This window comes from Hemiscyllium ocellatum, chromosome 2 (assembly GCF_020745735.1).
Source record: "Hemiscyllium ocellatum isolate sHemOce1 chromosome 2, sHemOce1.pat.X.cur, whole genome shotgun sequence".
In the NCBI taxonomy this organism is placed as follows: Eukaryota; Metazoa; Chordata; class Chondrichthyes; order Orectolobiformes; family Hemiscylliidae; genus Hemiscyllium; species Hemiscyllium ocellatum.
Window position 1 is genome coordinate 33,165,193 of NC_083402.1, and position 25,828 is coordinate 33,191,020.

Consider the following 25,828-nt stretch of genomic DNA (forward strand, 5'->3'; position numbering starts at 1 on the left):
ACTTGCATGGATGACTGCAGCTCCAACAATACTCAAAAAGCTCATCATCATCCAGGACAAAGCAGCCCACTTAACTGGCACCACATCCACAAACAATCAGTCCCTCTATTACCAAAACTCCTGTCAGCAGTGTGCACAATCTGTAAGATACACTGAAGCAGTCTGTTACTCGTAAGATGGAGTATGAAAGCAGGGAAGTCTTGAATGAATCATCTGGGGGCAATGTGAGTCTCAACTACCTGCTGGAATGCTGGCAGCAAACCTTCCTCTAGATGTCACTGAATCTAGAATCAATCAAGCAGTTGAGATGCTACTGATGTGCTTTCCACAGGACCAGAGCCCTACAGAGCACTGTCTATAGACTGCTGTCTGCCAGAGGTCAGCTCTTTTCCACAGCAGCGGCAGCAGTAGTGGCTACTGCTAGCACAGCATCCATCAAAACCTCAAGATCAAGGAGTGATCAAAAGCTAAGCAGGTAATGTCAGGAGCAATTTCACAAGGTTAGAGTTACAGGGCAGAGTTCTGTAAGGGGAGAGGTTGGCAGAAAGGGTAAGGAAGTATTTTGATCTCTCACTGGGGAGATTACAAGTATCTTGCACATGTTAGTCTTTCATGCTCCCCACTGTTAATACCAGCTGCAATGAGTTGAGATGTTTAAGGATCTCAATTGGGCAGGAAGGCAACTCCTGGGCCTTCCTACCATGAACTGAATCGGGGTAGAGGCAGGAAGAGGGCCTTCTCCAATTACCAGCCACTCTGATTAAATGCATTCCTTATCTCCAAACATTCCACAAGAGAAGGCAGAAGATCCTGGTCTTGTTGCAACTGAACACATCATTACCAACTAATCTGTGTACAATTCTGGTTCCCTTATTTAAATAGGAATATTATTGCATTGGAGGCAGTTCAAAGATTTATTAAGTTTATTTCTGTGATAATGAGGTTGACTGATGAGAAAGGAATGAGCAGTTTAGCGGGCATTTACTTATTAGCATTTAGAATGTCAGGTGATCTTTTTGAAACATGTAATACTCTTAAGGTTCGTGAGAGGGTAGATACTACGATGATGTTTCTCATCATGGGAGCATCTAGAAATAGGGGCTCAGCTTCAAAATATAGGACTATGGTTTATGACTCCCTCTTGGATATGTTTAAGAAGAGAAGCATGTCAGATATGAGAGACAAACAATTGTCAAACTGACATCCCAATCACATTGTAAAGCCAGTAGGTAGGCAGGCAATTAACAGGCAGCTTGCTATTTCCAAATAGAATATTAACAGTAAATTTAGCTTATTACAAAGAATTGCTTAAATATGATACTACCCACATCATAAGACAGTTGCCATGTCAGACATGCAGGAATGAGCTGGCCTTTTATCAAACACAAGCTGTAGAAAGACAGTAAGGAAATGGGGAATGTCTTTTCACAGACGCCCTATGTGTACTTCCAACCCCAAGATCTTGCCCTGCTCTCCATCTGGCCTCCAAGACACATTCACCTCCCCCGCCCCCACCCCACTCACCCTCATCCCAGGGGACCAGCTGGCTCTATGGTCATTCACAGTTTTGTGCGGGCCTGCTTGCAGTGCTGGAAGTGGTCACTGGCTTGTCATGCTGCTGGAAATTCTAGTCCTACTGGCCAATCAGATTGGCTAGCAGTTTTCAAGGATATCACTGATGGAAGTCCACTGTCTGCCTTAGCCTATCAACAGCATATTATGGTTGGTTGCAAGGTATATCTGTTAGTTGCTGTCCAACTTATGCAACATGATGACACAGCCTACCTTCCCCAATAATATCTGGCCAGTGAGAAGCCCCTTTACATGGCAAAGAGGAGGAATTTCTTCTGTAGAGCAGTCACTGAATTTTGAATTTCCATACCACGGATAGCAATGGAGGCTGTGATATTGAATACATGAAAGGCTAAATTGGACAGATTTTTGATCCAAAAAGGAATCAAAAGTTATGGGGGTCAGGCAGGTAAATGGACTGAAGACTACAATTAGATCAGTTATGATAGTATGGTTGTATAGGTTGAAGGGCCAGATGGCATGCTCCTTCTATTTTTTATGTTCTTGTTTTCAACTAATTGATGTAGAACAAATTTTTTGTCCATTTACTGTTATACCTCAATTACCAGAGAAAATGACTTCATGGTTTCAAATTCATCATCAGGTTTCCTTGACTAGAGGCCCACCTGCAAAATATCGAATGGATGATTGGATCACATTTCCAAATTAAGTATAAAGGAACCAATTTCTAGTTTGATTCAACTTCAGTGATACTTCATCTGAGGTGGTGCCTGACAATGTCCCTGACATTAAACTTGTCCAATGTTACCCCAATGGTTTCAGCAACAGACAAAGCAATTTTTAAAAGAAGTCCCAGAAGTGAAGAAAAAATATCAGTGAGTCAAAATATCTAGCAACAAGCTTCTTGGCATGGAGTTGAATGTTACTAAGGCATTTGCCCCATAACTGCATTTGGCTTACAGTACTTTCAACCATTAGATGAAATTGTTGCTGGAATGGACCAGATATATTCATAAAAGTTCTTTTTGTAGCCAGCTAACGTGCTATATCAAAAATGTTCTTGAAGCATTACATTTCCACAATAGAGATAATGGTGCCAGATGGCATTTTTAATTGAACTCTTTGTTTTATCCAATTTCAGACTGCAAATAAAGCTTGAGTCAGGTTCCTTTCCATGTATTTAATTTCAGCAACTAATTAAAGTACAGCAGAAATGGCCAGTAGGCAACAATTGCTTCATGACAGCCAAATGTTGAAAATCTGGCAAAAAAAGAACAGCAGCAGATTGCTTTATTTCCATGTTAGTGCTTGGCTTAGGTGTGGTTGAAGCATGAACAGGAGTTTAGACCATCTTTTATATAAAGTGACATCGCTTACAAATTAACAGATGAACAATTTGTCAAAGTTTGGACAGAGGGATATGGACATTGTTCGTTCAGCAATTAGCAATAAACTGCCTAATCTGATCAAGATCACTTAATGCTTAAGTACAATACATATGTTTCAGAATCGTACATAGTTCTTTTCAAAGTAAATTAAGTGACCCAATTTTGTATTTCTATTTGTCTTGTGACTTTACATCTTAAGACAGCTCAAAATTGAGCTGAAAGGTAAAACCCCTGATAAAATTCAACATCTCACTGATAATTTGATGGTATAATAAATTTAAACATTTTAATAGATCACTCAGAGCAACTGTCATCTTCCATTCAAGTGCCTCACTTACCAGTCAATCTCTGCTTCAAAGAGCAGCCATGAACTGCAGAAAGGCAATAAAAAGAGATGGAAGAGAATAGATTTGAAATCTTCTGGAGTTGAGTGCTTATCAAGAGATTATTGTTATGTTAAGACCAAAAGAAATAGGAACAAGAGTAGGCTACTGGCCTCTCAAGCCTGCTCCACCATTCAATAGGATCTTGACCAATTCGCTATGTCCGCTTTCCTGCCCTTTCCCCATAATCCTTGATTCCTCTACCTATCAAATATTTATCTCAACTTCAAATTTACACACAGATTATTTTCCTACAGTGCTCTGTGAAGGAATTCCAAATACTCACAACCTCTTGGGAGAAGAAACTCCTCTTCATCTCAGTATTAAATTGGCACTGTTTTATTCTGAGACTATGCACTCTGGTCCTAAAATCTCCAATGAGGGGAAACATCCTCTCAGCAATTACCTTGTTAAATCCTGAAAGAAGTCTATACATTTCAATGAGATCAACTCTCATTCTTCTAAATTCCAATGAGTAGAGTCCCAACCTGTTTAACTTGCAACTATGGAACAATCCCTCCCTGCCAGGGATCATCCTAGTGAATCTTCTCTGAACTGCCTCCAATTAAATAACATATTTTCTTTAAATAGGAGACGGAAACTGATCACAGTACTCCAGATGTGGTCTGACCAGCGCCTTCTACAATTGCAGCAAGTCTTCCCTCCCTCTTGTCTTCCAAACTCTTTGAAATAAGGGGCAACATTCCAAAAGGCTTCCTGCTTACCTGCTGCACCTACGCACTAGTTTTCTGGTTTTGTATCCTAGTATGTCAGGTCCCTTTGAACTGCAGCTTCCCTCCATTCAAATAATACTGTCCTCTTTTGTTCTCCCTTCTAAAATGAAATACTTCAGATGTTCACACATTATACTCCATTTGATTCATTGATTTATTGTCACATGTACCAAAGTACAGTGAAAAGTTTTGTTTACGAGCAATACAGGCAGATCATAGTAAGCAAGGATGCATAGGTCAGAGGTTGTAAAAAGACTTAAGAGGCATACAGGTTGCATTGCACAGGGCGTGCGCTAGACGAGATCAATGTTGGCAATATCAGCATTGTTTGATGCTACAGTGTCCATTCATCAATCTAATAACAGCTAGGAAGAAGCTGTACCTGAACTTGCTTGTGCGTGTATTCAGACTTCTGTATCTTCTGCCTGATGGAAGAGGTCGTAGGAGATCATTACCAGGATGCAATGGTTCTTTGGTGATGTTGGCAGCCTCTCCGTGACAGTGAGCCATGCAAATGGAGTCCATGGTTGGAAGGTTGGCTCTGGGATGGTCTGGGTTATGCACACCATCTTCTATTGTTTCTTACAGTCCTGAGTTGAGCAGTTGCCATACCAGGCCATTATGCTTTTAACGGTGCATCTGTAAAAATTGTTAAGGTTCTTTATGGACATGCCAAATTTCCTGAGCCGCCTGAGGAAGCCGAGGCCTTGTTGTGCCTTCTTAACCGTCAAATCTATATGGAAGTCCAAGACTGGTTGTCGATTGTCGTCACTCCGTGCTCTCCACCCAACATTTTCCACATGTGCTAAACCTATGAATAACTCTCCGTAAATTGTTTATAGCCCTCCCACAATCTTCCTTTGCTCCTATTTTTATGCTTTCTGATAATTTGGTTACAGTACATTCGCTTCCTTCCTTCAAGTAATTAATACATATTGTAAACCATTGCAGTCCCAGCACTGATCCTGGTAGAATACCATTGTTCATAGTTATCAACCGTAAAGAGAATTCCATATCCCAACTTTCTGTTTCATGCCCAATAGCCAATTCCCTATTCATACCAAAATATTACCTCCAATACCAATGGCTCTTATCTTGTGCCTTTACATTTTGTCAAGAGCATTCTAGAAGTCCAAAGACAACACAATTACTGGTTCAACTCTATCCAACCTGGTTCAGACTTCCTTCAAAAACTCTAATAAATTGGTCAGACATAATTTCCCTCTTATTTAGCTGTGCTGACTCTGCTCAATTAGATTGTGATTTTCCAAATGTTCTGCTATTACTTTCTTAATAATTAATCCCATTTGCATTTCCAACAATAGATGTTAGGCAAGTTGGCCAGTTACCCACTTTTTGCCTCCTTCCTTTTTTGAATAGGGGTATCACATTGGCAGTGTTGCAATTCTTTGGTATTTCCCCAAAACATCTTTGTATCGTCTTTGGCCACAGTTGAGGTCCCTGAGGACTGGAGAATAGCCAACGTTACCCCATTGTTTAAGAAGGGTAGTCATGATAATCCTGGAAATTACAAGCCTGTGAATCTCATGTCGTTGGTAGGGAAATTGTTGGAAAAAATTCTCAGGGACAAGATCTATATGCATATAGAAGCGAAAGGACTTATTAGCGATAGCATGATATTGTGCGGGGGAGGTCACTAACTTGATGGAGGTTTTCGAGGAGGTGACAAAGATGATTGATGATGGAAACATGGTTGATGTTGTCTACATGGGCTTCAGTAAAGTCTTTGACAAGGTCCCTCATGGCAGACTGGTACAAAAGGTAATGTCACACGGTATCAAGTGTGAGGTAGCAAGTCATAGGAGACAGAGGATAGGAGTGGAAGGATGCTTTTCAGAAAGCAGAGTTGTGACTAGTGGTGTTCCACAGGGATCAGAACAGGGACCTCTGCTATTCTTGATTATACATAAGAGATATGGAGGAAAATGTAACTGGTCATGTTAGTAAGTTTGTAGATGAAACAAAGATTAACGGAGTTGCAGATAGTGAGGACGATTGTCAGAGGATACAGTAGGATATAGATCAGTAGGAGGCAATAGAGAAAAATGGAAGATGGAATTTAATCATGACCAATATGAGGTAATGCATTTTGGAAGTACAGGTGGAAATTATACAGTGAACGGCAGAACTGTTAGGAGTTTTGACATGCAGAGCGATCCACGTGTGCAGGTCCACAGATTACTGAAGGTGGCAGCGCAGGTAGATAAGGCTTATGGCATGCTTGCCTTCATTGGAAGAAGAATCGAGTACAAAGAGAGACAAGTTGTGCTGCAGCTTTGTAGAACTTTAGTTAGGCCACACTTGAAATATTGCGTACAGTTTGGAATATTGTTTCCACACTGTAGATAATCTAATCTAATCTAATCTGTTCTAGTCACTACACTACCAGAAGGATGCTTTGGAGAGGGTACAGAAAAGGTTTACCAGGATTTTGCCTGGTATGGGGGATTTTAGGTATAAAGAAAGGTTGGATAGACTGGATTTGTTTTCACTGAAATGCAACACTATGAGGGGGCAACCTAATAAATGGTTATAAGGTTGTGAATGGCATGGATAGAGTGGAAACTGAGGCTTTCTCCCCAGGGTGGACAGGTCAATTTCTAGGGAAGACAGGTTCAAGTTGCGAGGGGGGAGATTTCAAAAGAGATGTGCAGGGCAAATTTTTCACACAGAGTGGTGAGTGCCTGGAACACATTGGCAGAGGAAGTGATGGAAGCAGACACAATAACAGCATTCAAGAGACACCAGGATAAATACATGAATAGAAAGGGAATAGAGGAATTTGGATCTTTTAAGTGAAGACAGGTTTAGCATGGGAGGGCAAAACATGGCCGCTCAGGCTTGGAGGGACAAAGGACCTGTTCCTGTGCTGTATTGTTCTTTGTTCTTTTTTTTAGAACTGTCCTCATTTAGTACTTCATCACCTTTTCCATTCCATTCTTCTCCATTCCACAAGGTCAAGTAACCCTGAATGGTAAGAACCCAGTTTTGATCTCCTTGTAACCTACTTCCATGGTGGCTGAGAACATATTCATTTACCTCAATTTTCATCCAGCTCATTCAAAATGCTTCATGTATCAAGATGCAAAGCCTTTAAATCTGTTCTATTATCAAATTTCCATACATTTTATTGCTGTTTGGTGCAATGTGACATTCTCATATTTTTTTCATTCCTTTTATTTGCTGATAATATCAGCCCATCACTAACCTGCAATCCTTCCTTCTCCTTTATCTTTGATTTTCTAATCTTCTAGACCTAGCAAGACTCAGGTAACACTCCTTCCAGTACTGGTACCAATGGCTCACAAATTCAACCCAATTTCTCCCATACAAATCTCTCAGCCAATAAACGCTGATGGATTGTAATTCCTATTTCAAAGGAAATATTTAGTGAGGCAGCAGTGCTAACCACTGAGCCACCATGCCGCCCCATGTCACACATTACGACCTTTACATCATGTAAATCCTCTTCAGATTTTCATGTAATGTCTTTTGTAATCTGCTATTCATATTAGCACTGTGAAGCAGCAGTGCTAGCCACCATACCACCCATAGATAGAGGGATACGGACCATGTCGAAGCAAAAGGTGCATAGTTTAGAAAGGCATCGTGTGTTGGTATAGTCTTGGTGGCTGAAGGACCTGTTCCTTAATTTGCACCCCGTACCTAGCTCGCACCAAGACTGCTTCTGGCTGCTATTCATATTTTTTGAAGTTTTTTGCATAGATTCAATGATTCTATGATTCTACTATCTAGCCATCTCATGATTTTAAATACCTCAGTCAGGCTTTCTCTTCAAGAAGAAAAGTCTCAAATTCTTAAATCTATCCTTGTAACTAAATTATCCCAAGAATCATTCTTGTAAATTGCCTCTGCACTCTCTGCAATGTGTTCAGATCCTTGCTCTGTACACAATACTTCATCTGACATCTAACAAATGTCTTATACAAGTTTAACATCACCTCCTTGCTCTTATTCTCTATTCCCCTATTAATAAAGCAGAGGATATGTATGCTTTACTTACTACTTCCCACTTTCAATGATCTGTGTGTATATATGTAGGTTCCTCTGCTCCTGCACCCCCTAAGAATTTTACCCCAAATTTTATATTGATTTCAAATTCTTCCTACCAAAGTGGACTCTCTGCAATGAGGTATATCTACTAGCTTTATCCCAACCCAATCAGCTTACCGATGTCCTTCTGGAGTTCTACACTGTCTTCCTCATGGTTTACAATTCTTCCCTGTATTATGTCATTTGCAAATTTTGAAATTGTCCCTTTCAACTGAAATCTAGATTATTAATATATATCAGGAAAGGCAAGAGTCCCTGATGCCTGGGGATCTCTACTACAAAACTTATCTCAGCTCAAAAAATGTCCATTGACCATTATTCACTGTTTCCTATCACTCTGCCAATGCTATATCCATTGTTGCTACTGACTACGGAGTCACAAATAGTGCTGAATATTGTGCAATCATCAGTGAACATCCCCACTTCTGACCTTAAGATGGAGGGAAGATCATTGATGAAGCGGCTGAAAATAGGTAGGCCTCAGACACTACCCTGAGGACCTCTTGCAGAGATGTCCTGGAGCTGAGATGACTGATCTCCAACAATCAGGACTATCTTCCTATGTGCCATGTATGACACCAACCAGAGGAATATTTGCCCCTGATACCCATTGATTCCAGTTTTGTTAGAGCTCCTTCATGCCACACTTGGTTGAATGCAGCCTTGATGTCAAGGGCTGACAATTTCACCTCACGATATTAAAACAGAAATATTAGTTTCCTAATTAAATCATAAAATTTTTAAAATTCTGCTAATGTCCAAATGATGGTATCAAAGTGTCACTGATATTTGGACTTGGAATTAATTTCTATGAATTTGATGACTCATACAGAACTTCCAACCAAACTTGTGATTGAAGGTTGCAACAGGGAAGAGTGGGCATTTTGACCTTCAGGGCTGGAAGAGTTATTTATTCTTTCATGGGATGATGGTGTTACCAGTAAGGTCAACATTTGTTGGCCATCCCTAGTCACCTTTGTACTGAGTGACTTACTAGACCACTTCAATTGTACTCCTGAGAGTCTGGAGACTGACATAAGCCAGACCAGTTATATAGCAAATCTGCTTGTCTAAAGGACATTAGCGAACCAGATGAATTGCTACAATAATCAATGATAGTTTCATCATCACTATTTCTGAAACCAGCACATATACTCCAAAATTACAAATTGAATTTGACTTCCATTTGCTCCTATGGAGGGATCTGGACACATGTCCCCAGAGCTTTATCCTGAGTTTCTTCATTATTGGTCTAGTAACTGTTATTGTCTCCTCTGGGAAGGAGACTTATGGTTATGATGCGATAAGTGGGTTGTTACAAGCGATTGTTGGCTATGGGGAGTGAATAGTGCTTGGTAGGTATAGGGGTAACAAAGATTGCTGGCTGGCTCAAGGAGATTGATAGCCAGAGAAGGAAGACTAGTAACTGGTGATGTGTGATTAGGGGTGCAGAGATTGCAATGAGGTCAACGATATGCAATTCATAGAATATCAGTTCCCTAACTGGGACTGCTAACCTGATCCAATCAGGGAGCCCTGGCTGACAGATATACTAACAGGTATGTCAGACATCCTGACATTCTGAGAGCTGAATCAGTGACAAGGATTCTGCACATGTAGATAAAGGGTGACAGAGTCATACAGTCACAGAGTTGTACAGCATGGAAACAGACCTTTAGTCCAACTCGTTCATGTCAACCAGATATCCAAAATTTAATCTTGTCATATTTGCCAACGTTTGTCCCATATCCCTCCAAACCCTTCTTATTCATATACTCATCCAGATGCCTTTTAAATGTTGTAATTGCACCAGCCTCTATCACTTCCTCTGGCAGCTCACTCCATACATGCACCACCCTCTATATGAAAGGTGTGCCCTTTTAAATCTTTCCCCTCTCACATTAAACCTATGCCCTCTAGTTTTGGAGTCCGCCATCCCAGGGAAAAGACCTTGGCTATTCACCCTATCCATGCCCCTCATGATTTTATAAACCTCTATAATGTCATGTCTCAGCCTCTGACACTCCAGGGAAAATAGCCTGAGTCTATTCAGCCTCCTCCTCTTGCAGAAACCCTCCAATTCTGACAATATCCTTGAAAATCCATTCTGAATTCTTTCAAGTTTCACAACATCATTCCTATAGCAGGGAAACTAGGATTGTATGCAGTACACTGGCCTCTGTGGAGTTATTTCAGAGGCAGCAAGAGTAAAGTATGCTTCTGAAGAATTTCACTCGCAACAGTCATCTTTGAGTTGGGGGAAGCATTTTTGGCATCATGTCGTTATTTGGGAAGCATGACTTGTACAATCCTACCGTTGAAGACTTAGCCTAGTATGTGGAAAGAATGCATTATTTTTCTAGGCAAATGACATTGGGACAGATTAAAAGCAACAAGCAGTTCTTCTGACAGCTTATGGATGTATAGCTTTATTGGTTATTAGGAGCCCAGCTTTCCACGAGGCACCAGATACTAAAACCTTTCAAGAGTTGACAGATTAGGTAAGGAAAATTATCACCCCAAGCCTCCTTTAATTGTGAGATGCTATTGGTTTTACTCGACAGGAAGATGATTGCAGGTTAGGAAGGCGGTGCTGAATTCGATAGCAACATGATGGCTGGAAGAAGAGCGCCTCATTTTCCACCTAGGAACCCTCCAACCACAAGGGATGAACCTACATTTCTCCAGTTTCCTCATTTCCCCTCCCCCCACCTTGTCTCAGTCAAATCCCTCGAACTCAGCGCCGCCTTCCTAACCTGCAATCTTCTTCCTGACTTCTCCGCCCCTATCCCCACTCCGACCTATCACCCTCACCTTGACGTCCATCCACCTATCGCATTTCCAACGCCCCTCCCCCAAGTCCCTCCCTCCGACCTTTTATCTTAGCCTGCTGGACACACTTTCCTCATTCCTGAAGAAGGGCTCATGCCCGAAACGTCGATTCTCGTGCTCTTTGGATGCTGCCTGACCTGCTGCGCTTTTCCAGCAACACATTTTCAGCTGTAATACTAAGTGCATATAATTACAAGTTGGAACATTGTCCAGGAGGTCAAGTAGCAAATGTGGATATATTGAGCCGGCTCCCACTGGCACTGGAAGAATCCGTAATGGTTTTAAATTTTCTAGACACACTTCCAGTCACAGCTGACAATATCAGACTTTGGATACAGAGAGATCTGATCCTGGCAAGACTGAAGCAGCTTGTGGTGATGGAGGAAAATAAAGGGCCATTAAACCAGAATTGAAACAGTTTTGGATCCGGAGAGACCAGATCACTGTAGCAGATGGCATATAATTATGAGGAGTAAGACTAATTGTCCTAATTAAAGGTTGCAGCCAGATACTGGGTTAACTCCATCAGGGTCATCCAGGGATTTCCAAAATGAAGATGCTGGTGAGAAGTTGTATCTGGTGACCAGGACTGGACACTGACATAGCTGCGTTGATGGGGCAGTGTCCAGAAGGCCATCAAGGGCAAAATTACCACTAGCAGTTCCTACATAATCGTGGGAATGGCCAAGTAAACCCTGAACTTGGTTACATGTCAATTGTGCAGGTCCTTTCATGGGCTCAATGTTATTGCACATTGTGGACACCCATGTGCATAGAGTTAACTTGTCAAACACGGAGACAACGACTGAAAAACTGCAGGCATCTTTTGCAATATACAGACACCCAGAATTGTTGGTCACAGATAATGGGCCATTGTTTATCAGCAGGAAATTTGAGTATTTCCTAAAGTTGAATGGCATTTGACAGAAAAGGACAGTTCCATACCATGCATCAGCCAATGGTCTGGCAGAAAGAGCAGTATAAACTTTGAAGTCCAGGTTAAAGAAACAGTCTGCAGCTTCACTAGATACCAGAGCCAGTTCCTATTTGAATATAGGACCACCCCTCATACAACTATAGGAATAGCCCCTGCAGAGTTGTTAATGGAAAGAAGACTCCATACCAGCTTAAATCTGATCTTCCTGGATCTGGAGGGGAGCGTGAAACAGCATCAGGAATGCTAAGTGAGAGAGACGGTTTGCTACAGGGGACAAAGTTTGGTGTAGAAACCATGGAATGGCCCCACATTGGTAAGAGGCATGGTCGATGCGAGGTCAGGTCCAGTGACGCATAAAATTTGGGTAGGTGCGACAATTTTGAGCAAACACTTCTGGGCCATATGAAGGCTGCAAACTTGCAAACAGGGTAGACGTAGGATGCCTGGCTCCTCAAAATATTTGGAAAGGCTGCTGGAACCCATGGGTTCTCCACCCTCAATCAGGCAGTGAAGAAACCTCAAAATCTGAGATGGACACAGCTGATGTCGTTGCTTTCATGCCTTTGACACCTGAAGAGGAGGATGAATTTCTTCCACGATGCTCTGGGCGCAAGAAGGAGGCTACCCGTATCTGAAGCAGAGTCAGAGGAACCCGACCCAGTTCTAATACGGCCTGGGAGGAGATACAAGGAAAACAATTGTCCTGGATCTTCAGACTCAGAGGGACAGGTATGTAGTGATTGTAACAAAGTCAGACAGATGGACCTCATAGAATATGGGTTTCCTGATTGGAGCTGTTCATCCAGTCCAATCAGGGAGCCTTGGCTGACAGATAAAAACAGGTGTATCAAACATATTGACGCTCTGGGAGTTGGCTCTGATAGAAAAGTGTCAAGGACTCCCATGTATAAATAAATGGGGACTTGGTAACAGGATACCAGCCTCGGATTTATTTCAGGTGGCTGACATTGATGTAATTAGCACCTGGATCAGAAGGATCATCAGTTGGGAGGGCTAGATTTAGGCTGTGATCTTTTAATGTAAAGTCTGGGGGAAACATACCTGCTCTTCCCTGTACTACATTCAGATGAGTATGGGGAGCATTTCTGCCTAGTTATCACATCATGTTATCTTCATATAAAACATGTGATTACTTTGAAATTGAAATATTTGAGGCATATACTGCTGTAATTTCAATAAATTGTGACCTCCTAACCATATGTTTTAATGGTGAGTTTATTTGTCTCAACATGGCAGATGACACATTTCCAGGTTTCAATTCCCTGAAGAAAACGAAGACGATTCCAAAGTTAACATCATGGGTTATGAGCAAGATTAGAGACTTAAACAAAACATCTCAGAAACAGTAATTAAACAATGGTTAGAGGAGCTTAATTATCTCTACATTTGCTAACAGTTTTGAGTATGATGTACATTCTTGGTCTATAAGTATGAATTCTGTTGTATGAAGCAAATAATATCTGCAAAGGATTAAATAATATTAAACCCCCGCCCAGCAGGAGAAAAAGAACTCTCTCTAGTTGGAGCCAACCAGTTCTATACCGATTCTGTATTTGTTATCAAAACTGTGTGAAAATGGTTTAGTAGTAGTAATTGAATTTGCTTTTTAGTTGAGTCTAATGCTTCACAGGAGACCACCGTGTTTCTCGGGTATCACATAACTTGCTATTAAGTAACATGTAATAAACCTGTTCACTGTTCTTCAAGATTACCAAAGACTTTGTGTGGACATCCTTCCTGACATTGTATCAGTGACTTAAATTAACACCGGCAAGAAGTGACAAGAAACCACCCAAAGCTTCTTAGTCTTACCAGTATAGAATGGTGGCAGCAGTGGTCATCTGAAGACTTAATTTAGCTGTATATTATAATATGCTTATAAGGTGGGCACTGCTGTTTCACATAATATACTACAATGCTACAGCAGCAGTGGTCACAATCTTAAGATATTCAGTTTTACAAATTCCATAGCCAACCTAGAGGAAGAAAAAAGAAAAAACATTCTAGTCAGAAAACTAAATGTGTATTTCTATATTCAGAAGATTAAAAAGCACAGAATCTAACAGCTTCAGTGAATGCGGAAACCAGTAATTAAAAGACCAGCAGCATGGTCAGGAGGAATAAGCTAGCAAGTGAAAGCCTAAAACAGCAAAATATAGTGAAAAATTGTGTTAAAAGCTTGAGTAGAACATAGAGAGAGACTGTAGGAGTCATGGAGAAAATCCACATCATAAACCCACAATAAAATGATCGATATCAGATACCCGATGTAAGTTAAGTGGAAAGATTAAATTTATTTTATTTAAAGAGAAATTCTAAGCTGAGAAGCTTAAGGATGGCTTATATATCAAGCAAACAAGCAATGTTAAAACTTTTTAACAATTTCTTAAAAGAAAAATAAGAATGTACAGTTAAAACCTCTTCATGATAAAACATCATAGCTTAAAGATAATATTTTATGAGCAACTAATCTGCATTATCCAGTAATTTAATAAAATAATTACAATCGTTAGAAAACTTGCTGAAGAAGATTCAAGATTTAAAACTATTGAAGTGAGTAAAGACAGCTTTATCTACAAGACATTAGAAAATTCATCAACAACTGTCAAGAAATGCTTTAAATAAGAGAAAGCAACAGCACATAAATAGAGGGCTGAATCTTTCCAAAACACATATTTGGCAAAATGTCATTTTGAGTATTTCTCTCAACAAGACTTAGCAAGTTTTCTCACACTATTGTCTAAGACTTACCTTATCATCTGCCTACCACAGTCCTACAGTAGCCCTCTTGTCCAATGCTAGCCCAACTTTTCCATTAGCTGTAGCCAAAAGTATATACCATGTGTTTGGATATCCTGGCATCATGGTGCCATACTTAAAATGCTGCTCTGCACCCAGTTAAGCACTGGCATTGCTGCCAATTATGATTTCACACACTGTCCCAGGGAATGGCTCATAAGGTCAAAGTGGAGCTCCACTTTGCTGACAGGGACTTGGGGTCCTGGTGGTTGGATGGTGCAGAGGAGAGCAGTCCTACTCCCACAGAACTGCCTGAGGAAGCAATGTCACCAGATCTTGCCAACTTGGTTTGAAGTCAGCACCTAGATCAGTCTCCAAGCTCTACAAAAAGGCTCTGCACTTGGCCAGCTTAAGTACCACCATGTTCTCTCTTCTACCTTAAACTGTCTATCTCCCTCCAAGGCTAACCATTTTCACTAGTACATACAGTATACTTTCACTCACTCCATCGCATCCAATCCACCCAGACCACTAACCCTGCAAGTCCTCTGCATTTCCTACTCACTCACTGGGGCAGCCTCACCAATTTTCACAAACCTGCACCAGCACTAACAGTTATAAAAGATGATCTGAGTGCACATATGTGCACAGGTGATATACCATTGTAAGTAATTTTGGGCCCTTGCAAATATATGCTCCCTTTCACCATTGTGTGTGTGTGTGTGTGTGTGTGTGTGTGTGTGTGTGTGTGTGTCTGTGTCTGTTTAGTCGCAACTTCAATGTAGAAGGTACAGAACCCATCCATCCTTAAGCAACATATTTCCATGATCCAAGGTGTGATGTGAATAACTCCTGTGTCAAATGCAAACAATGATTAAATCAAAAATGACTGATACTTTGGGAACATTTTTCCAGATAGATAAACAATCTTATTGCATTACTGGCAGGGTCAAGGAAGGCAATGGCCTAGTGGTATTATCACTAGACTGTTAATCCAGAGATCCAGATAATGTTCTGAGGATCCGGGTCCGAATCCCACCACAGCAGATGATGTAATTTGAACTCAATAAACTCTGGAAGTAAGAGTCTAATGATGACCATGAATCCATTGTCGATTGTTGTAAAAACCCATCTAGTTCACTAATGTTCCTTAGGGAAAGAAACTGCCATCCTCACCTGGTCTGACCTACATGTGACTCCAGACCCACAGCAATGTGGTTGACTCTTAACTACCCTCTGCGCAATCAGCAACAAATGTTGGCCTGGACAGCGATGCCCTCATCCCGTAAATGACTTTTTAAAAATAGTTTTCTTGAATGTTATGGTCGGGGTGCTTAAGACTGCACACAATAGACTACCGTCAAATCTCAAAAGGAATGGATTGCTTGCAGTTGTGTTTCAGCTGCAGTGAATGGTTTTGGTGTAATGGCGTTACCCTTTGAATGTTCTCACACTTCATAAACACGAAGCTCCCTCCTTCACAGACCCCACCTAATCTGGATGTGGTAGCAGCCATTTTCATCTCCATTGCTCACTTTTAACTTACAGGATGTGGAAGGCAATAGTGGCCACTCTTCCATGGAGTCTAGTTCAGTTCCCGAATATTATCTAAACTCCATGCTTCTGACCTTATGAAGAAAAGAAGACTCCAGCAGCAGAGAATTTTCTCGATTACCATTAACACTAGTTTTTCTAGTGTTCATTGAACCAAATGTAGCTTTGATGTCAGGGGCAGTCACTCTCACCTCCCCTTTGGTGTTCAATTCTTTTGTCCATATTTGAACCAAGGTTGTAATGAGGTCAAGGGTTGAGTGGCACTGATAGAAACCAGAATGAGCAGGTTATTGCTAAGCAAGTGCGGCTTGACAGATGTTTAGATGATTACATCTAGCACCTTACTGATGAGATGACTAAGTTCCAACAATCACAACCATCTCCTTTTGTGGCTCCGTATAATAAACCTGAGGTGGCTTATTCCCTTATGGTATCAGTAGCTTACCAGGAAGTACCAGTAAGAATGGTTGTAGTGGCAGTAAACTGCCAAAAGCTTCTCAGGACTATCATTATATTAATTTCCTGGATTACTTTGTAGTCAACATTTAGAAACTTTACATGAAAATATTTTTATTGGGAAAGCTGTAGATAACCACTTTGGGACCTGCTGCCATTGGGAAAAAGTAAATGCAAACAGTATTGTCTAGTTTATTGGTAAAACAATCCAATTACTCCATGTCTTTTGAAAAAAACTGGTCTGTAAACAGAATGATTTTTCTTATCTTACGTTGAGTTTTTTTACAATTTACTTATCAATTTATCACTTGTGTTTTGCTAATTGTTACAAAGAATAAGTATTGTAATAATGACTGACAGATACGTGATACAGAGAGGGAGAGAAACGAGTATTTAGTTGTGAGGAAGGGTCACTCAACTGGAAATGTTAACTCTGATGTTAACTCCACAGATGCTGCCAGACCTGCTGAGCTTATCCAGCAATTTTGTTTTTCTTTCTGATTTACAGTAGCTGCAGTTCTTTCAGTTTTGTTTTGGGACTAGCTGGATCGAAGGCTCTGTTTCCATGTTGAATGACTCGATGACAAACAGATGGAGAGAAACAGTCAGATATGAGAATCCATCTTCCTAACATCAGAATCGTATCTTCCTTGGCTTGTCCTCGAATGGCTGAAGGTTGTGCAGATTTTCTTTAGGAAATTGGATCCTGGGACTTCACTGCTGTTTCAGTTACCAAGTTGCAGTTTGTGATGCTGGCAGTCAACCAGGACTACACACCAGTACGGGATGGAGCTGTCATCAGTTTGTAGGGTGTGGACTGTGTTTTAGCAGGAGCTATGGGATTTCAGACAGGTTTTTTTTAGGTCCTGTGTTATTGGAAGCATTTGATAGTTGTCAGCTGCCAATGTACTTTGAGGTGGATGCTTTCTCTGTTGACACCAAAAGGTTCGACATGTACTAGCACACCACTCAAGTTGTGTGATTGGTCTAAATGATCTAGAAATAATCCTACACTTCTAGAGATGGCTATCAACCACCATGCTCGTATGTCAGCTGAGCCAGGTTGAATAGCCGTACTCTGCTGTTGTGTCGACGAAGTTGACTAAGGTTGCGTTCAGTGCATTTGTTCTGTTTTCACAAGTGGTACCTTTACATACCCAGAGACAGCAGAAGTCTTCATGTGGCACTCTTGTTAAGGAACGTTTTCTAGTCCTGTCACTTGAAAACTGACTAACTACTGCTATCGAGAGGAGAACCAAACCCTGACCACCTAGTTGAAACAATACAAGCCAGCTGGGCTAAGTAATTGAAGCAAATGATTGAGATTACTCAAAAAGGTAAATTAGATGTCAAAATAGAAAATTGAATGTAAGAAAGTAATTGTATTTAAACGGAGGCTTAATACTTCCTCAGGATGTCTCACAGTCAATTGTTTACTTTCGAAGGGCAGTCATTATCGTTACGTCAGTAATTTACATAGAAAAAGTACCACAGGCAATGATTAATTGAATTAGCAAATAGTTTTGTCTTCAAGTAGTGTGGGTTGAGAGAAGAATGTTGATCAGTGCACTAAGAATAGATTACAATTGTGTGATCAGAGTTTAGTACATCTATCCAAGCTAGTACAGGCCATTCAAGCGATCTTTGATCAACAAGACAGACTGCTCTGTGTTGCTTTTCCTGATACACCTTGTAACTGTATATATAGAATTAAAAACAGCTTTTTGCATTAATCTGCTAACATGAAATGCAGACTTTAAAGTGCTGTTCATTAGAAAAACATTGTCCAGTGATTCTAAGAAACAGTTTCTGAAGTTGAATCCCAGAAAGTTACTTCCCAAGACTTCTGTGCTTCTCCTTTCAGTCTAGTTCACCATTAGAACTTTCGACAACAGCAGCAAGGATATGGAAATAGCTGAGGGACAGGAAACACAAAGCAGTGACAAAGATTGTTTTACTTAATACATGAGAAAGATGTATAGTAGAGCTCCCCAGTGTTAAAACTGGAACCATTCATTCTCTTGATTTGTACTGATGACCCAGATTTAGGTGTAAAGGCCATAGTTTCAAAAGTTATAAATGATACAAAACATGGAAGTATTGTCAACTGAGAGGAGAGTAGTAATAACATTAAAAAAAGGCCAGATTGATGGATTGAGCAGACATTTGATAGATGAAATGTAACACATAAGTGTGAATTGATACATTAACTAGGAAGGATAAGATGAAACAACATTTAAGCAAACGACACAGTCCTAAACGTGTATAGGAGCAATGGAAGCTGGAGTATATATGCACAAATTATTAAAGGTGACAGGGCAAATGAAGAAACTGGTTAATAAGGCATATTAGCTAGAAGTTGCTAAATTCAACTGGCAATTTAGATCAAGCAGTAGTTCAATAAAGATGCAATGGTAAGGCAATATTTGTGGATACACAGAATAAATACATTCCAACAAGAAAGGAAAATTCTGAGGGGAGGACCAACTATCCATAGTTAACTAAAAAGATGAAAAAATATTTACATTTTTTTAAAGCGTATATATTGCACAAATAGTGCTGTGGTAGTGTCCCTGCCCCTAGAACAGGAGACTCAGGTTCAAATCCCATCCACTCCAGAGGTATGTAATAATGTCTCTGAACAGGTTCACTAGAAAAATAGATTAAATAAGAAAATATATAATTGCACAAAGGTTGGTGACAGTACAGAAGATTGGACAAAATATAGAAAACAGCAATGAATGACTAACAGGTTATCAACAAGGTAAAGTTAGAGTAGGCTAGAAAGTGAGTTAGATATATAAAAGATAGATAGTAAGAGATTTTTAGAATCCTATAGTGTGGAAACAACAAGTCCACACTGACCTTCCAAACAGTAATCCATTCAGACCCATTCTCTAATACCCGACTTTTTTTTACCCCTAACTAATGCACTTAGACTACACATCCCTGAACACTATGGGCAATTTAGCATGGCCAATTCACCAAACCTGCAAATTTTGGATCGTAGGAGGAAACTGAAGTACCTGAAGTAAGCCCACGCAGACACGGGGAGAAAGTCCAAACTCTACACAGACAGTCGCCCGAGGCTGGATGCAAACCCAGTTGTGAGGCAGCAGTGCTAACCACTGAGCCACCGTGCCACACAATTAATCTGGATTCTATGGATATTTTTAAAAAGTTACCAAAATGTGTGTTAGTCCTATACAAAGTGAGTCAGAGGCATTAATATGGGAAAATAAGGTAATAAAACCTGAATTAAATAGGTATTTCAAATTGATCTTCCCTTTAGTGTAATATCCCAGAAATATCCATAAATCAGGAAATGAAAGGCACAAAGGAACTCAAGAAAATTATTTTCACCAGGAAGTAGGATTGAGAAAATTATTGGAGCTATATGGGTGGAACAGAAAAATAAGAAAGGGATGATCACTTTGATGGGATTGTACTATAGGGGCCGCAATAGTCAGCGGGAAATTGATGAGCAAATATGTGGGGAGATCACACATAACTTTAAGCATAGTAGGGTTGTAATAGTAGGGGATTTTAACTTTCCAAACATAGACTGGGACTGCCATAGTGTTAACAGCTTGGATGAGGAGGAACTTAAGTGTGTTCAGGAAAACTTTCTTAATCATTATCGAGATGGCCCTACCTGAAAAGGGACAAAGTCGACCTCCTCTTGGGAAATAAGGCAGGGCAAGAGACTCAAATGCTATTGGGGGAGCACTTTGGGACCAGTGAGCATAATTCAATTAGTTTTAAAATAGCTACGGAAAAGGATAGGTCTGGTCCTCAACTTAAAGTTCTATTTGGGGCAAGGTCAATTTTAATCAAGAACTTACAAAAGTCGAATGGGGGAGGTTGTTCACTGGTACAGGAACACCTGGCAACTGGGGGGTTTTAAAAAGTGAGATAACAAGAGTTCAGGCCAGCATGTTTCTGTTAGTATGAAGGGCAAGGGTGGGAGGAGTAGGGATATTGAGGCTATGGTCAAGGAAAAGGAGGGATATGTCAGGTTTCTGTTTATTTATTCACAGGATGTGGGCTTGCTGGCTATGCAGCATTTATTGCCCATCCCTAATTGCCGAAAGGGCAGTTAAGAGTCAACCACATTGCTCTGGTCTGCAGACCAGGTAAGGAGGCAGTTTCTTTCCCTAAAGGACATTAGTGAACCAGATAGGTTTTTCCAACAATCAATAATGGATTCATGATCATCATTAGACTCTTAACTCGAGAATTATTGAATTGAATTCAAACGTCATCACCTGCCATGGCAGGATTCAAAGCTGAAAATGTGTTGCTGGTTAAAGCACAGCAGGTCAGGCAGCATCCAAGGAACAGGAAATTCGACGTTTCGGGCCAGAGCCCTTCATCAGGCAGGATTCAAAACTTGGATCCCAGAACAATATCTTGGCCACTGGGTTAATACCATCAGGCCATTGCTCCCCCTCAAATAAGTGTAGGCAGCTGGGATCAAGTGAATCTCTTGAGGAGTTTAGTGAGTGTAGGAGTACACAAATCAGATGGGCAAAAAGGCAAATGTGTTGGCTTTGGCAGATAAGGTAAAGGAGAATCCAAAGTATATTTCTGCAGTATATTAAGAGCAAAAAAGCAAGCACCCAGATGTGCTTCATTTTAAAAGAAATGGGTCTTAAAAGAAATGACTAGTCAGACAGTTGGTGTACTAGTTCTAATTTCCATTCCTGATGAAGCGCTTTTGCACGAAACATCAAGTCTCCTGCTTCTCAGATACTGCCTGACCAACTGTGCTTTTTCCAGTGCCACACTTTTCGACTCTGACTTGCCAGCATCTGCGGTCTTTACTTTCTCCTAAAGGAATATGTGATAATATAGTAGGACCCTGGGAAGCATTGAGGATCAGCGAGATTTTGGTGTGCATGACTACTGGCAGGACAGATAGATAAAGTGGTTAATAAGGCATATGGGATACTTGCTTTTATGAGCTGAGGCATAGACTTTAAGAGCAGGAAGTTTAGATCAGAGTGGTGCTAGAAAAGCACAGCAGGTCAGGCAGCATCCGAGGAGCAGGAAAATCGATTTTGGGCAAAAACCTTTCATCAGGAATAGAGGCAGGAAGCCTCCAGGGTGGAGAGATAGACGGGAGGGGGAGGGGGAGCTAGGGAGAAGGTAGCAAAGAGTACAATAGGTGAATGGGGGTGGGGATGGAGGTGATAGGTCAGAGGGGAGTTTGGAGCACATAGGTGGGAAAAGAGATAGGCAGGTAGGACAGGTCATGAGGACAGTGCTGAGCTGGAAGGTTGGAACTGGGGGGGGGGAAATGAGGAAACTAGTGAAGTCCAAATTGATGCCCTGTGGTTGAAGTGTTCTGAGGCGGAAGAGGAGGCGTTCCTCCTCCAGGCATGGTGAGGGAGCAGCGGTGGAGGAGGCCCAGGACCTGCATGTCCTCAGCAGAGTGGCAGGGGGAGTTTAAATATTGGGCCATGGGGCAGAAGGGTTGATTGGTGCGGGTGTCCCGGAGGTGTTCCCTGAAGCGCTCTGTGAGGAGGCATCCAGTCTCCCCAATGTAGAGGAGACCGCATCGGGAGCAACGGATACAATAAGTGACATTAGTGGATGTGCAGGTGGATGTGGAAACTTTGATGGATGTGGAACTTATACACTTAATGTTAAGGTCCTAGGGAGTGTTGCTGAACAAAGAGACCTTGGAGTGCAGGTTCATAGCTCCTTGAAAATGGAGTCGCAAGTAGATAGGATAGTGTAGAAGGCATTTGGTATGCTTTCCTTTATTGGTCAGAGTATTGAGTACAGGAGTTGGGAGATCATGTTGCGGCTGCGCAGGACATTGGTTAGGCCACTGTTGGAATATTGCACGCAATTCTGGTCTCCTCCCTATCGGAAAGATGTTATGAAACTTGAAAGGGTTCAGAAAAGATTTACAAGGATGTTGCCAGGGTTGGAAGATTTGAGCTATAGGGAGAGGCTGTACAGGCTGGGGCTGTTTTCCATGGAGCCTCGGAGATTGAGGGGTGACCTAATAGATATTTACAAAATTATGAGGGGCATGGATAGGGTAAATAGACAAAGTCTTTTCCCTGGGGTTAGGGAGTCCAGAACTAGAGGGCATAGGTTTAGGGTGAGAGGCCAAAGATATAAAAGAGACCTGAGGGGCAACTTTTTCACACAAAGGGTGATATGTGTATGGAATGAGCTGCCAGAGGATGTGGTGGAGGCTGGTACAATTGCAACATTTAAGAGGCATTTGGATGGGTATATGAATAGGAAGGGTTTGGAGGAATATGGGCCGGGTGCTGGCAGGTGGTACTAGATTGGGTTGGGATATCTGATCGGCATGGACAAGTTGGACCAAAGGGTCTGTTTCTATACTGTACATCTTTATGACTCTGTGGAAGGCTCCTTTGGGCCTTGGATGATGGTGAGGGAGGAGGTGTGGGCACAGGCTTTGCAATCCCTGCCGTGGCAGGGGAGGGTGCCAGGACGGGAGGGTGGTTTGTTGGGGGACGTGGACCTGACCAGGTAGTCACGGAGGGAATGGTCTTTGCGGAAAGCAGAAAGGGGTGGGTGGAAGAGCAGGAAGATTATGCTGGAGCCATATACAAAGTTGGTTGGCACACAGCTACAGTATTGTGTGCAATTCTGGAATCGCATTATTGGAGAGATGTGACTGTGCTGGAGAGGGTGCAGAGGAAATTTACCAGAATGTTGCCTATGGGCTGGAAAGTTTTAGCGATGAAGAGAGATTGGTAGATTAGGGTTATTTTCCTTGGAATAGAAGAGACTGAACTGGGACTTGATTGAGATACAGTATGAGGGGTATAGATTGGATAGATTAGATAGAACCATTCCATTTGGTGAAGGAATCAATGACCAGGGGCATAGATTTAGGGTAAGCTGGACGTTTAGAGGGGATGTGAGGATTTTGTTTTCTCCCAGAGGGTGATAGGAATCTGGAACTGTCTCTTCATAAGGATGGTAGAGGCAAAATTCCTCTCAATATTTACAAAATATTTAGATGCATATTTGAGATGCCAAGGCATACAAGGCTATGGACTAAGTGCTGGAAAATAAAGCAAAGAACTGCAGATGCCAGAGACCTGAAACAAAAACAAAAATTGCTGGCAAAACTGAGCAGATCTGGCAGCATCTGTCGATAGAAAAAGTTAGTTTCGAGTCTGGCAATTGTTCATCGGAACTGCTGAAAAATGGGATTTGAGTGTTTTTTTTTGACTGGCACAGACTCGATAGGCTGAATGGCCTTTTTCTGTGCTGTAAGCCTCTGAAATTATCCCTGATGGGGCAGCACAATGGCTCAGTGGTTGGCACTGCTGCCTCACAGCGGCAGGGACCCAGGTTTGATTCCAGCCACCGGCTAGTTTGGAGTTTGCACATTTCTCCCTGTGGGTTTCCTTTGGGTGCTCCGGTTTCCGCCCACGATCACAAAGATGTGCAGGTTAGCTGAATTGGCCGTGCTAAATTGCCCGTAGCGTTCAGGGACGTGCAGGTGAGGCGCATTAGTCAGGGTTATAAATATGTAGGGCGAGGGAATGGGTCTGGGTGGGATACTCTTCGGAGGGTCGGTGTAGACTTGTGGCCCCCAACGGGCCTGTTCCCACGCTGTAGGGATTGTAATTCTGTCAGCACTGCCATTGAGGATTCCGCGACTGCTGTTCAGTCCGAAACAAAATTCACTCATAATTTTTGAAAAGTTTCTAAACGCTGAACGCAATCTTCAGCTCTTCCCTCGGTATTCTTCCCCAAACTGCCCGAGGGATCACACCTTTTTGAAGTGCTGTGGAATAGTTTGCCACCCTAAAGGCGCTGTGTAAATCTAGAATGCGGTTGTCAAAAAGCTGAACCGCAGAGTCTTGGGAGCTTTCCATCAAGTGTGTCACAATTTCAAGGGGCCCCTGAAGAAATATATTTGGGGGGGGAGGTAGAAAAAAGAAACTAAAATTAAAGCACATATATTATTAAACTTATTAACCTAAGGTACATATTTATGGTTTGCACAAAGTACACTCGTGTTCTCGATTCTAATAAATAGATCGCAAATGATATTGAGAGAAAAAATGTAATGAGTTCTTACATGCCGGAACAGTGAACAACCACTTCTTGCCAACATTGCAGCTGCAAGAATTGAGCACGGGTTGTTGGCGGGGGGGGGGGGGTAACTAGGGCTGGAAGGTCGGTGGAGACGGTGATTGACAGCGCAATGTGCTGCTATCGTCACGAAATTGGCCAATCGGCGATGAGCGAAGCGGAAGGGAGGGCGTGTTTCTCGGAACAATACTGGCTCTTGAGTTTGGGGAGGAGCGGCTCGAGGCCATTAGTAACTGTGGAGTGGGGAGCGACTGGAGAGAGCAGCGCGCCCGCGCGAGAAAGAGGGCACGAGCTGGTACTGGGGGCTTCGAGAAAGTTTGAATCCGGTAAGCGGCGGTTATTTGAAGCGGGGCAGGAGGGAGGTGGTGACAGTTAACAGAGAGCACGGCTCGAGCCGGGCCGGCCGGTTTGGAAGTGGGAGGGAAGGGAAAGAGGGTGCGCGGCCTGTCCGCCTGCCTGGCACTCCGCGCTGTCTGCGGGCTCTGCTCACCACCTCTGGGCAACTGACTCGAGCAGCGGGGGTGGAAGTGCGGCCTGACCGGACGTCCGTCTCCCCTCTGTCAGACTTCGGCTTTGGTTTAACGCGTTTTTTTTGTGTGCGAACGGAGCTGCTGGCTCTCGGCTACAAGATGGAAGGGGGCAAATTATAGGGAAGGTTGATCGCCCGAATTCAGTGAATCGAAGGATTGAAAAGAAAATGCTGATAACTGTGCAGTGTTTCCCCCCCCCCCCCCCCCCCAAACATTGGCTTGTTCTTCATAAACGGTTTACTGATGTTTTATTGTCCCGGATTGAGGAGCTAAAACCGACTAACCTTCGATTATCTATTCGGACGCGTTAGTTGCGTTGGTGCATTTTTCAATGGTTGTTTATTTTTGGAAGAAATTGTAACGGAAAAGAAACCTTGAGAGCCTCTCAAAGAGCATATGCTGACCACGTATCGATAATAATGCAGTCCATATGGATTGTTCTGCGACGTTTCAAATTACTGTACGCTTAACTTGAAGGGTTTCTTCTTAAACTTATTTTATTTTCATTAGAAATATTGATGCA

The 25,828-nt window shown here is 41.9% G+C and overlaps 1 protein-coding gene and 1 long non-coding RNA gene across 3 annotated transcripts in view; one reads left to right on the forward strand and one right to left on the reverse strand.

Moving 5' to 3' along the window:
• Positions 1-18,130: 18,130 nt before the first annotated feature.
• LOC132827025 (uncharacterized) lies at positions 18,131-24,823 on the reverse strand. Its single transcript, XR_009645954.1, has 3 exons — positions 24,762-24,823; positions 24,453-24,582; positions 18,131-18,587 (listed from the first exon to the last, which is right to left on the reverse strand). It is a non-coding gene; the product is annotated as an uncharacterized LOC132827025 (long non-coding RNA).
• A 164-nt stretch (positions 24,824-24,987) lies between these two features.
• Positions 24,988-25,828, forward strand: part of pik3r1 (phosphoinositide-3-kinase, regulatory subunit 1 (alpha)) — a 75,407-nt gene continuing 74,566 nt past the window's right edge. Inside the window, exon 1 of one of the 2 annotated variants that reach the window (XM_060835586.1) lies at positions 24,988-25,101. The gene's annotated coding sequence lies outside the window, so the exon portion shown is untranslated. The remainder of the gene's footprint in view (positions 25,102-25,828) is intronic. The other variant, XM_060835578.1, reaches the window with a different exon arrangement.